Source organism: Dermacentor variabilis, chromosome 8, assembly GCF_050947875.1.
Source record: "Dermacentor variabilis isolate Ectoservices chromosome 8, ASM5094787v1, whole genome shotgun sequence".
Taxonomy (NCBI): domain Eukaryota; kingdom Metazoa; phylum Arthropoda; class Arachnida; order Ixodida; family Ixodidae; genus Dermacentor; species Dermacentor variabilis.
The window spans coordinates 76,266,274-76,280,607 of record NC_134575.1 but is presented as its reverse complement, the minus strand read 5'-3'; the positions used below and the strand labels follow the sequence as shown (position 1 = coordinate 76,280,607).

At 46.9% G+C, this 14,334-nt stretch overlaps 1 long non-coding RNA gene across 1 annotated transcript in view; it reads right to left on the bottom strand.

Annotated features, from left to right (window-relative positions):
- The window catches only part of LOC142590336 (uncharacterized), a 42,475-nt gene extending 32,568 nt beyond the window's left edge, over positions 1 to 9,907 (bottom strand). The window contains exon 1 of the long non-coding RNA XR_012830077.1: positions 9,719 to 9,907. This is a non-coding gene — a long non-coding RNA (uncharacterized LOC142590336). The remainder of the gene's footprint in view (positions 1 to 9,718) is intronic.
- Between the last annotated feature and the right edge of the window lie 4,427 nt (positions 9,908 to 14,334).

Sequence of the window (14,334 nt, the reverse complement as noted above, 5' to 3'; positions counted from 1 at the left end):
GAAGAAAAGCTTCTATGATAAGCTGTTCTGTACGTATTTTAACAGCTGCATTCCGAAGGTAGTGCTAAGTTTGGTGGAATGCGTTTGTGAAAAAGCGTTTTCCTCATGTATCCGCCATTCCGCCGTACCTTTATGGCGACAAACTAGGTTGTTCGCGCGTACATCCGGCGTAGCTTTAGACACGTGGTATAATTTAAACATGGAAGGTTTCATTTAAACATGGAAGCATTTTTTGCGAATGTCGGAAACTTTGAGTGTATCTATCTAGCCTCCTATGCCACGGGCTGGTCGCGCCTACCAGCGTGAGCCGCTAGGTATATGCTCATGTTTGCGCGTTTCCGGCACGGTCGCGGCATCGGCGTTGTTCGAGCTCCGTCATCCGACTGTCGCATCATATTCTCGCGCATCGCCTGCGTCGAGCAAGGTGGTTTGCATAAGAAGGTCCGGGCATGTCAGCTGCATAACACCAGATGGTGGTTGCCTCTGTAGGAACACCGATTCGAAAGCAAATTTAACACAAGACGCACGCTAACGGGCTCCTAAAGCTCACAAAGAAACTCTTGGAAAACCGCATCTTCATTAGAAGTGTGCCAACTAGGACATTGCGTTCATCAGAGGGTTACTCGAGCATGTCGAGGATGGCGTACTACTGTGGTGCTACTGGGCGCACAGGAAATGGGAATGTGCTCGAAATCATCGAGCAGATAGGAAAGCCCACTTTCTTTCTGCACCTCAGCATGTCCGAGCTCCACACTGAGCGTCTGCTAGAATTCATCGAGAGTCAATGAGCCGGCCGAGACGCGCCGCCCCAGGGTCGATGCTATAACCTGCAAAATGCCTTCACATAACTTCGATTACCCCAGTACGAGGGATCTGCATTATCCTTTGTATTTACGAATAAATTTGACGAGTATTTTGTGACCGCTACCCTAGTGCCGTAGCACTCACAAACCCTTTTACGCGGGACACTGAGGCTGCGTCCTTGATAAAGCCTAGCCGACTTTTTTTTTAATGTGGCGCAACACCTTCAACTAGGTCTATTTGGTGAGACTCCTAGTCGGCTTTCTACATCAAGAACTGTGGAAGTAGTCAAAAAAAGAAAAAGGCTCGCTTCAGAGATGTGCGTGCGCGATCCCGGGACTTGAACCCTAATTCCCCGGCCTAACAGGACGAAGCTCTATCTACTAGGCCACAGATGCAATTTTGCCGCTTGAGCATACCGTCCTCATCATTCCTTCCCTCGTGCACCGTATCATTTCAAGACGCTTAGCGCGTGCGCTCTCTCTTCACATTAGACGAAAGCGCGCCAGTGTATTCCTTCCTTTTCAATATTAGCTAGTGCTTTGAGAAGCTATGTGTCAATGCAACGCCTTCAATATAGAACAAATTTTCCCACTGCACTTCTTACCATGCATACCGACCTAGGTCGACCAGAGGCCGTGATACGCCACAAGTGGGAGAGGTACGCGCCGTTGGCGCGGACGAGCTGTAGGTCTAAATGAGAGCTCCCTGGCTCCATTTCCCCAAGTCGAGTAGAAGGTAGTTCAATCGGCATCAATAGATCTCTCCAAACTATTGCTTCAAGCCAGCCGCGCAAGCCCGGAATCGAATGTATGGCCATGCTTGCTGCCGCACACAAGGGCCTTTCAGTGCACTCAGATGTCACCATCGGACTCTGTCATCAAAACCATGCTGCGACAAATAATCGGTGCCCTGCAGCTGTTACTGTCTGGCAGGCACGTACCCAGGGGGGCGGGGGGCGCCCCCCCCCCGAAATTAAGCGATTTACCCCCCCCCTATCCGCCCACGCCTCCACCCCTCACCCACATTCCTAAAGCGCCGACAAATCATTGTACTCGGCAGTCCACATGTTGCTGCATTTTACAGCGAACACAGTGTATGACTAACTTCCGTAGTGTTTTCGGCGTCCATTAACAGAAAAAATCATCATGTGGGCCGATCCTGGTGACAGTGTAGAAAGGGTCCAAGATCAATGGCACATACGCCTGTGGACTCGGGAACATATAGCGCGTCCTTCGGAATCTTTGCGATGGGCCCACCTATGGGGAGTGCTTAACGCCTGCTTCACCTCCGCCGTGGACGGGCCCGGTATTGCAATAACTTCGGCACGGACCCACGTATGGCGAGCGCTTAACACCTGGTTCACCTTCAGCGCGGGCGGGCCCGGTATTGCAACATCTTCGGTACGGACCCACGTATGGCGAGCGCTTAACACCTGCTTCACCTCCGCTGCGGACGGGCCCGGTATTGCAATATCTTCGGTACGGACCCACGTATGGCGAGCGCTTAACACCTGCTTCACCTCCGCCGCGGACGGGCCCGGTATTGCAATATCTTCGGTACGGACCCACGTATGGCGAGCGCTTAACACCTGCTTCACCTCCGCCGCGGACGGGCCCGGTATTGCAATATCTTCGGTACGGACCCACGTATGGCGAGCGCTTAACACCTGCTTCACCTCCGCCGCGGGCGGGCCCGGTATTGCAATATCTTCGGCACGGACCCACGTATGGCGAGCGCTTAACACCTGCTTCACCTCCGCCGCGGGCGGGCCCGGTATTGCAATATCTTCGGCACGGACCCACGTATGGCGAGCGCTTAACACCTGCTTCACCTCCGCCGCGGGCGGGCCCGGTATTGCAATATCTTCGGTACGGACCCACGTATGGCGAGCGCTTAACACCTGCTTCACCTCCGCCGCGGGCGGGCCCGGTATTGCAATAACTTCGGTACGGACCCACGTATGGCGAGCGCTTAACACCTGCTTCACCTCCGCCGCGGACGGGCCCGGTATTGCAATATCTTCGGTACGGACCCACGTATGGCGAGCGCTTAACACCTGCTTCACCTCCGCCGCGGGCGGGCCCGGTATTGCAATATCTTCGGTACGGACCCACGTATGGCGAGCGCTTAACACCTGCTTCACCTCCGCCGCGGGCGGGCCCGGTATTGCAATATCTTCGGCACGGACCCACGTATGGCGAGCGCTTAACACCTGCTTCACCTCCGCCGCGGGCGGGCCCGGTATTGCAATATCTTCGGCACGGACCCACGTATGGCGAGCGCTTAACACCTGCTTCACCTCCGCCGCGGGCGGGCCCGGTATTGCAATATCTTCGGCACGGACCCACGTATGGCGAGCGCTTAACACCTGCTTCACCTCCGCCGCGGGCGGGCCCGGTATTGCAATATCTTCGGCACGGACCCACGTATGGCGAGCGCTTAACACCTGCTTCACCTCCGCCGCGGGCGGGCCCGGTATTGCAATATCTTCGGCACGGACCCACGTATGGCGAGCGCTTAACACCTGCTTCACCTCCGCCGCGGGCGGGCCCGGTATTGCAATATCTTCGGTACGGACCCACGTATGGCGAGCGCTTAACACCTGCTTCACCTCCGCCGCGGACGGGCCCGGTATTGCAATATCTTCGCTACGGACCCACGTATGGCGAGCGCTTAACACCTGCTTCACCTCCGCCGCGGGCGGGCCCGGTATTGCAATTTCTTCGGTACGGACCCACGTATGGCGAGCGCTTAACACCTGCTTCACCTCCGCCGCGGGCGGGCCCGGTATTGCAATATCTTCGGCACGGACCCACGTATGGCGAGCGCTTAACACCTGCTTCACCTCCGCCGCGGGCGGGCCCGGTATTGCAATATCTTCGGCACGGACCCACGTATGGCGAGCGCTTAACACCTGCTTCACCTCCGCCGCGGGCGGGCCCGGTATTGCAATATCTTCGGCACGGACCCACGTATGGCGAGCGCTTAACACCTGCTTCACCTCCGCCGCGGGCGGGCCCGGTATTGCAATATCTACGGCACGGACCCACGTATGGCGTTTACAGGAATTAACTGTACAGCATCACGAAGCAGCTAAATTTCAGATTTCTTTGTGTGTGTTGCAAAAGGTACGCCTTGACGTTACAATTGATAAAACATAGGCCGAGGCGTCATTACTAGAACAAACTTCAATTTGGCTCTACCAACGTCAGCACTCGAGTGGCGCCTGCCTAATGAATCACATCAGGTAGCTTGTGCAGACTCTTTTGTAAGCTTATGGGGACGAGATTGCAGAATCATGTGTGGAGGAGCCTGTGGCTGAGATAGAGATTGTGCTGTGACATGTGCGTGTAGAACAGGCATGATGCTGAGGGTACCAGCAGTTTGCATATGTGGCTTTAAAATTTCGTCATAACTATAATTGTGCCTGTGCTGTTTTCGTCATCAATTTCAATAATATAATTGGAGGTGTTATCAGAATCCAGCAATATATTTGCCCTGGCCTATTAGGGTGCGACATTTGACTTTTCACAAGGTGGGTAATTATTCATCAGGTACCATTACATTAATACATCTTTTTGTGTGCAGTGGCTTTTCAACTGCGAGTCATTGTAGATGCTCAGAATGACTACAGGCTATAGATGCACTGATGTATTTGCTACCACTACAAATCACTTTTGACTTTCTTGCACAAGCAGCCCGTTAACACTTCCAAAACCGTGGTGCCATGTAATCGTTTTTATCGCATCATGATATACTTTAAATTTTGTATAACGTATCATCCAAATGATGCCTCATTGGAGTGCGATATTACCCAAGCCAATTAGGCTCACATGAATATGTATCAACAAAAGGGACTGATCCAGCCCCAAAAGTGTTGCTTTGGGATACTACTTTATCACCAGTTTTTCTTTGTATGCTACCTGCTTACACAGCACTGTCATGTATAAATTTGAAAAGAAAAAGGGGCAACAGCTAGACAGCGGAAAATGCCAAACTTGATTTTGGTTTTAGCCTTTTTAGCCGCAAAACACCATATATTATTTGGAAGGTTGACTCTGACTTTTCCTTGCAATTTAATGACTATATGCCAGAAAATATACTACTAATTTTAAACATCATCATATACATACCTTATGAGCCTCGTAATTTAAGAGAAAGGAATACTTAATTTATTTGTAATATGAGGCAAGCTGCTTGCTTGACACGTATTGTTGTTCCAATTTGCACATTATCATTTCCTACCTCACCTTCTTTCCCTCTTCTGTGCAGAAGTTGCTAGCCTGTGTGTGCAAGAACTGCCGTGTTGAGACACAATAAAATTCATGCGTGGCCTGTGACAGGAAGCTTTTGTGGGCAGCCAGTGCTCTCCTACAAAGGCTGGCTTGCTCTAGCAGCGGCGGCCATCATCTTCAAGATTCATGCATGATCACCTTTGATGCTATTTTTCAATTGGTAATTGCACTTTCTGCATCTTTTCTAATTTATTAGGTAGCAAGGTTTGACTATGTCACATAGTGTCAAGTAGATGGATTTCTGCATTTTCGGTTGTAATCATGGTTTATGAATTGCATGAAAAACTGTACTTGCAATGTATAAAAAATATAACGGCATAATATGAGTTATGTTTAAGTTCCGGTAACATGCAAAGAATTCACTAATGGCTGGTGTGCCGTAGAAGTGGCCATTCTTTCTGCGGGATGCTATGCGAGCATATGGCGATACATTACAACGGGTACCCACAAAGTAAGTTACAATTTACTCTTCAATGAGGCATACATATCAGGAAAGAGAATTGTATTACTGGATAGAGTGGTGCGCAGTAGTATTTTTCTTGGTGTAGAACTGCCCTTTATTTCTTAAGAATTCATTGTAGCAATGCGTTGCTTCGTATACTGGTGTCATGCTATCCTGCTGCCTGTAGCTGAAACCAGGACGTAATTTTTGCCTGAACCACAGCATCCCTGACGAAAAATGAAATGTTTCCCCGCTAGAAACAGTTCCAGCTCGGTGGAGACCGAGCAGGGTGAAGTTTTGTCAGCAATGACGTGTTTCATACAAAGATATCATTCTTGTTTCAGTCAAGGGGTGCACATCGGCCTAATATCAGCATACAATACAGATCTTCTTTTACTTGCAAAATAATTCTGATAGGCGGCATTCAATAGATTGGTCTAAGTAAAATGCACTAATTGACCAACCAGGCGGCACTACACTATTCGCATAGTTCATATCTGGGAAAAATACATGTGAATCACTCTATCCGATAATATAAACTTCTTTTTTCTGATATTCGTGCCTTGTTTAAAATACATTGTAACTTTGGGAAAAACTAGTTTTACTGTAATAGCGGCCATAAAATTTGAGGGAACGCCTGATAAAGGTGTTTAGTTGCTCTTGTCAAGCTATTAGCCAACTTTTAGCGTAACGTTAGCAGGGCTTACTGACGTACTTCCATACTTCCACAGCTACGAAATGTCTTGACTAAGACAGCTATTATACTTTCTTATTACCCGTTCAAGACTTCTTTTAAACATCAAATAGCTGCTTCTTTGTTTCGTGGGGTACGTGTTCGCTGACCATAAAGACTGGGACGCCGCCCGCCCTTTTGTAACATTTGCCTACAACATGTCCCCACATGACTCCGCAGGTCTCTCCATTTTTCCTTTCATACGGTCGAGACCCCGTACTTCCTTTCGACACGCGCCTTCCCACTACTCTTCCCTCGACGTCAGAATATACACGTGGTGTCACCTCGAGAGCTGGAAATGCGCATGAAATTGCCCGCTGGCGTCTCAACGCTTCGCACCAAAAGCAACGACTTGTCTATGACGCCCGCCACCGCGATGCCTATTTCAACCCTGGTGACATGGTCCTCCTCTGGACACCATCACGAAGTGTTGGTGTTTGTGAGAAGTCGATTTCACCATATTCTTGCACGTATCGTGTCTTGCGCAAAGTAACCAACAACAGATATGAAATCGAACCTCTCGATGTCACCATGCCGTGATCTGCCCCTAGCATCGTCCACGTCAGAAGAATAAAGCCACATCACTTGGACCCACCAAGCACCAAGACTGCCGGGGGTCGCTGCCGGGGGTCATGCTACGAGGCGCTGTCAGCAACGAAGATAGAGAGAGAGAAAGAGGCGACGCTCGGTCTTATTCCTGGTCAAGTCCCTAGATCGGCTTTTGCCAAGTAGCGCCAAGTTCCTCCTCTTCTACCACGTTTCGCCTTGCGACTCGCGTCGGCCGCCAAGAAACGTGGCAAAGGAATTAGGTACTGACTAGAAGGGAAACTTGCCAGTAATGCGTTCCAGCTGTTATTTACGTGCTGTTGTGTCGTAGGCGGTGCGAGCGATGAAAGCGCGTAGTCGCAGTGCGGCTGCGTAGTTCGCGAGCGAACAGTGCACGCGCGCATCTTTGTATATGCAGAGTGTTATTGCCGATGTTGCGGTCAGTCGCTCGTACGTAGTACAATTCAGAACTGCGCCTGTAGCTTTGTGTATGAAGTGTGTTGTTGCAGATGTTTGCAACGGTCCCTCGCCCATGGTACAGTGCGCATAGCTCTTCCTTGTACTTGCTCGCCATCCTCAGTTCTACCCCTGTCATTGTCTCCCACTCCTTTTTATTTTTACCGGCCGCTGCTTGTGTGCGCAAAACCTCAGATAGCAATGTCGCGGCCGGCAGCGTCTTTTCCTTTCGTTTTGTAAAATAATAAAACGACTACTGAATATCCTGTTTGTTGTTTTCAAATATTCAACAATAGCTCAACTAAGTGATTTTAGGTGAGATGTTGCACTGCGCGGTTACGCGTCATTCGCGCTCAGGAACGAACCCACAATCAAAAAGCCAAATTTGCCGTTCATAGCCGAATCTGGGGCCCTATAACGTAAAACTAGTCCAATATGTTTCATTCCAATCTCCTGACGTCCCAATTGCGTGACCACCAACGCCAGCATAGGGCGGTGACTCGCAGCGTTGCATTCACAGCCCAGTCAGACGTTCTCTTAGCTTAGAGGCGGTCACTTTGCTTTCAAAACGCATACCATTGCCTACATTGAGTTGTTCTTTTTGTAATTGACTACCAGGAGGCGAGGAGCACGTTCACGTGGAGAGAGTCTTAATGGGGCCGAGCCAGCGCACAGAAAATAGATAACCAGTTGAAGAGAGTGGTGCCGGCGCGTGCGATTGTTCCGGTTTCCCTTAATTTGGTTGCGGTGGCTGGTCAAAAAAAAAAAAAAGAAAACGGCGGCGTGCAACGGAAGCTGAACAATGCCGCTAAATCTGATCCCCAGCAAGGAAGAGTTGGCAGAGCAAGGTCGTAAACGTGCCGAAAGTGCCCATAGTCTCCGGCATTTGCGAGTAGCCAGTGCCTGGGCGATCGGGGTCAGCCATCTTTTATTTCTTTCGGAACGGGGAAACCTGCGGCTATTTAGAAAAAATTCAGTTTTGTTCGGCATATTAATGCATCTTTACCGCGTACGAGCCACATTGACGCAGTTAGTTTTCACGGTTTTGTAACGTCGCGTGGCAGAGGTGAAGTGGGGTTGGTCCAAAAATGTTTTGGCCAATAGCGGAGGGCTGATTGCAGAATTCGAATAGCTTGGAATAGCTGTACGTTATCTATAGCGCCCCTGGTTAGCGCTATTCACTCTGGTGATGGGCTTTTCGAAACGCGCACTGCGCCCGCAGTTGTGCTATCTATGTCTTTAGTATGCATAAATCATTGTCTTGAGGCAAACAAAGAAGTAGTGCAGCAGCAGGCAGCAAAAAGCGTCCTTCTGTATATAACCTTTAAATCGACGTCTTTTCCTCCCCGTAATAATATTCCTGCGCTAGAGGAGGCTTTTCACAGTGACGGTGCAAAAGCATCGCCCGTGATCAAGTGGGTTTTTATGTCTATGAGCACTCTAAGTGCACTGATTCTTCACCAGAAGTAAAGACTAATACCCTTTCATTAGAGGGTCACACGCGATGTTATACTTTACTGCACTACTATTCACTTAATACCACAAAGTATTGAGGTTGGTTCATATACCGTCAACGTGCGGTCTGCAATTCATAACCTAGTTGAAATCAGAGGTATATTTTATCAAATAAATGATCACCTTAACTGGCAAAGTCGAACGGTAGGCTTTAGGCCTCTGGTCACTTAGTTAGAAATAGCCTAGCACTTAAAGAAAAGCTCCTTACTTATTGTGAACCTCTCGAAGCAGTCAATGTGTGCAACCAGCAGGTCACAATGAACCCAGTTCACGATAGGATAATGTGCAATAGAAGAAAATTGGGTTGAGTAACATCCGGAATAAAATGTTGAGCGGAGATCTGTACTCAAACCGCGGCTTTCCTTTTTCAAAACAATTTTGCGATTAGTTTTTTGCTAACGGCAAAGTTCCCCCAAAATATTATAAAGGCATATCGCCGCAATTTAGTACTTAAACAGTCGCTATCGTTCATATGTATTATTCTTTCTTGTCTCCAGTAAGTTCGAGCACATCCACTGAAAGCAACTGAGGATCACAGTCACAGCTTTCTTATGAGTGCACTCGTTAAAGAATGTGCCTAGCAATGACTGCCTGACACATGATACGCAAGAAATTGTGAAGTTGGCTATTTTGTCACCAACCACAACGGAAAAGCGTGGCGAATAATAATAAGACTTTATCTCTAGGCGACTGCAAACTTCGAAAAACTGATATTCCATGTCGGAGCACGGCATGAATAAGCTTAGAGCAATTGACCCATTCACGAGTGATTGCGTGGAAAATAATGTGATTACATCGCACCACAAAACGTTATAGCGCACCAAATACACGAAACTCAATGGCTTCAGACCCATTGGCAAAAGTGAAGCAAGAACTATGAGTGAATTACCGTAATGTATATATAATACATCTCTGGAAAATACGCACCTCTGTGACTTGAAAAACAATTACCAGTCAGGCCTTCTAGCGCGCGTACCGTATTAGTGTTCGTTGCGCTTGCAGAAACCGTAGTGAGCTCGGAAGGTTGGATTAGGTGGTGTTTATATACTTTTTAAAGCCTTGACCAAAGTTTAGTGCGAGCGACGCAGTCATGGTCGGTGATAAACGCCGAAAGAACGGCTTGCTGTTCCCAACATTCTTTTGCGCTGCCCTTTTCAAAGAAACCAGCCGCACATATAGCATAAGCTTCTGAGCTGGAATGTCACTGAAGTGATTGACGTCAACCATTCGCAAGAAATAAAAGAATTTTTAGCCTGTATGCCTATGTCGATGACGGTGCACGCAAAATATTGACACGTGTACTTCATCTTTCTCTGGTGAACACGTTTCAATAGCTACCAAATGTTACACAGTAGCACTCGGCGCAGGACACGCCTGCATGTTTCTCGAATGCTTGCGATTTTTGTGTCCATTGGCTGCTGTCACCAAAATTTGTGTAATATAACCGAATGCGTAGTACATTCGAATTGTGTGGTACTTTCTGGAAGGCATGCGGGCACCAGCGTTGACGCTCGAACCTTGAATGAGTCATGTATAAAAGCCGACGTGCTTGATCCGCTTATCAGAGTTCGACGAGCGCTGACTGTGCTGCCTGCTATCGTTGTACTTTGAGTGTAACGTGTTCTTGTGGGCACAGATTCGCCCAGTAAGGAGTTAGTTCGAATTGAATTCTGGTTTTTTGCGTGCTAAAACCACGATTTGATTATAAGGCACTCCGTATTGAGGGACTCGGATATAATTCTGAAAAAAAAACCTGGGGATCTTTAACGCGTCTTCAACGTGTGGGCCACGGGCGTTTTTGCATTTTGCCCCTTCAAAATGTGGAAGCCGCAGCCGGGATTTCATCCCGCGACCTCATGCTCAGCAGCGCAACACCATAGCAGCCTAGTGACCGCGGCGGTAGAGTTAGTTCCGTGATTCGCAATTTTGATGCTCTGTTATTCACCGCTAATGCAACGTCAGGGTATGAATCTCTCATGAGGGAGTTCGGAAATCCTTACAAGATTCCAATTGTGAAACGGTGACAGGTATATTTGCTGCACACCTTATGCATGCTAATTCAATTCTTTCATTCAGCAGGTCAGGAGAGCTTCTGAACGTCCTTTGAACGCAGTTGGGCAACAAATACGTGAATGCGGAAGATTAGGGTGCCACACACACTGTAGTACTCTGCATATCTCGTGATGGACATTTTTTTTACAAGACGACGGCAATAAATGACGGAAAATTTCGAAATAACCACCCATTGGAACTTGAAACAAAGTGCGTCGCGTGCGTCAATTGCAACGATGCTGAGATAAGGATAAGATACTTCTCACTTGTCGCAAACACCGGAACAGTGCCGCCTGAGCAAGCAAACCGAACCAAACAATGTAAAGAAATGGTGCAGATATAGTTTTCAACAAGTTGTGTTTTATTGATGAGTGATATTACAGAAAAAAAACAGGAAAATGACAGAACACTACGCCTTGGATATCACAGTGTTTAGACAGTTCATCTGCTGTGTCTGCTGTCGACAACACGAAGGAACAGTACGTCGATCAGTACTGTATTAGCCCGAAGTAAATTCAAATTCTGTGGGAGAAGATATGGCAACCTATCTCAAATATCTATGGCCCCAAAATATTCCACATTCAGATTGCCTCTGTGCGGTGATATATATATATATATATATATATATATATATATATATATATATATATATATATATATATATATATATATATATATATATATATATATATATATATATATATATATATATATTTAAGCTATGACCTCTACGAACTTTTGCGATGACGACTGCTGAATAGCTAAAATTTCAATCAAGCCCTGTAGGTGATTTAGCCCCATTTGTTTAAAAAATTAGACACTGTGCTTTCTTTCTATTTAGGGGGAGCTTATTGCTATTCACTCATGAGCATAAATTACTCAATAAGGAGTCATTTCATTCAAGAAGAAGATGCCGTCCTGCACTAAAGAAAAACACGTTTCATCTCCATATGACATGGCCTTAGAATAAGTAGTTTTATTCACAATATTGTTTACGCATACAAAAAATAAAACAGCTGCTAAAATCAACCCTCACGGCACTTCATGATATATTTGTTTAGAGTCGCACCATCTATGCTTGTGAAGTGTTACCGAGAACTAACACGGCTTATTTTTTAACGATGACCCATCACCATGTATTCCACGAAAAGAGAATTTAGCGATAAAGATGTTATCTTGCCCACCATCAAAAGCTGAGATGAACCTGTGTGCTCATCATGAACATTTTGCTTTCGAGGTTATATTGTATTTTTTCCTTTATTCAGAGTACTCCATGTTCGGAAGGTTCTTTTTTCTGAAACCGTATTGACCCCGAGCTATAACTTTATTGGCAGTTAGAAAGCAAGTCATTCAAATATTTAATACGTGCCGCACTATCCTGGAAAAGACAGGCAGAAAAGCCATACGTGTAAAATTGTTTTGTTCATTTACTGGCCCTTCCTTGTGGATAACTGTTGCGCGAGCTAGTTTCATTTTTTACGGATAGATGCCAAGGAAAAGAATACGGTTACAGATATCTGCGAGGGGAACATTTAACTTTGGTTACAGCGTTTCGAGGCTTCACTTTGACGTCATCTTTGCTGCACATATTTCATGCATTGATGAAACTGTAGTCTGAATCTCAGGTTTATCAACCGCAGGGGTAAACACTGTGTAAGGATACAGGTGTTTATGTAGGTCCTTCTTTTCCCATAACACCTGACCAATACTATTGGAAGCCTCACCTGCTACGATAGCGTCTTAATTGAACATGCTTACGCCGTGAAAGTAAGATAATCTACTACGAAGAAATTTAATTGACGCTTTTGGGGAGTTTAATTTATTATGTCGTGTATTGGCATTCAACTAAAAACGTGAATTTCCCGTGAGCCCTGAAAACTTATTCGTAGCAGTCACGTCTAACACGTTGAATTGTCGTTATTAAATCTAATTCGGACGTTTTTGAACATCCGAAGGTCGTTCTTACTTCTGGTTTCAAAAATACTTCATATAGTTTGTAGGGTTGTTTTATTCCGTCGCATAGACCTTTTCATCGACGAAGACGAAAGGGCGACCGGCGACATTTCCTTCTCTGTGGCTTGTGCGAGCCAACGCGGCGCTGCTTGAATTTTTTGCCGTCGCGTGCTATGGAACAACATGTAGATGTTTTATAGATCATTCTGCGTCAAATTTACGTCACGTAAATTCATAGGACGTCGTTGAAGAACCATTGTGTAGCCTTTCGTTGAAGCGGTAACTACATTACGCGTTAATTTCTGCTGGCTGTGCGATCATGTGACGCGCGCGTCAACCACGGTGTGCGTGTGTGTATTTTGGGAATTATATTGGCTGGATCAGTTTCTTTACTTGATGAAAATCAGCGGCGTTTGTGAAATGTGGGCGTGAATTGCAATATCTTCTTACTTTCACATCGTTTGGCGTAAAAACAAAAACATGAGATTGCTCGTGTATGACCGACCGAGTGCAAACGCGAAACTTCAAAGCGCCAATCGTTATAAAATATTACCATTAGCCAGCGGCACCGTTTTCACGCATTTAAATTATAGTAGACCTTAAATCCCAATGCCATGACTGCGTTAGCCTCCTCAATGAGGCTAACGAGGCACAGCACAGGGCAATGAGGCACAGTGATTACGGCGTTTGGTAAATAAGCATGATACATGTAAAATTCGTGCTTCAGCATTTCCTCTTTGCTCTGTAAAGCAGCATGTCCGAAGGGGATCGCATGAAAGGAATATCATGGCTATTTCTGAGTGCGTCTTAGAAAACGGGACGAAGAATACCGAACAACAAAAATCTATTTTGATCCTGTTTTCTCGCGAAAAAAAAAAGCCGTATGCTCCGGGGTTTTCACCCAGTAGGCTCGCGAGGGGACTCCGAGCACAGCATCGGGGGGCCGTGCTATGTATAGGCGGCGACAGGTCTCTTGGAGAACCACATGCTTGAGTTGGACGTAGTGAAGGGTGGTTGTGTCGTGAGGGCTAGCGACCGTGAAGGTGTTAGTCGTCGGGTGAATTCGGAGGGGCAGATCTCCTAGGTCCCGGCCAACGGCGGGGATTTGCAGATCTTGCATGCGTGGCTGCGTCATTGCTTCGTTCAAAGCGAGGCGCCCTTTTAGATGGAAAACTGCCCTTATAGAGCAGGGAGCTAATGAGGGAAGTTTATTACTTTGCAGCGCGCTTGCATGCGTCACGCGCAGCTGCTGTTGTTGAGCGCAGTATGGTGGCTTGAAAGCCGCACAGCCAGCGTCGGCCGGAGCACTGATGGCGGACGCGGTAGGCTTAGCTCAGTGGAGTACAAACATTTTCTCGAGCGGGGGGGCACCACAAGCTATCTGAGTCGTTCTCAGATATATGAACGAGACGGAGGGAATACCGAGGGGCTCGATTTTTATTAGTGATATGAGAAGAAGCCCACGAAGAGACCAAATACAGCGAAGGGTGGGAGAAAATTATTTGTGCTTATTAAGTAAATTAAGGCAATAATAACTT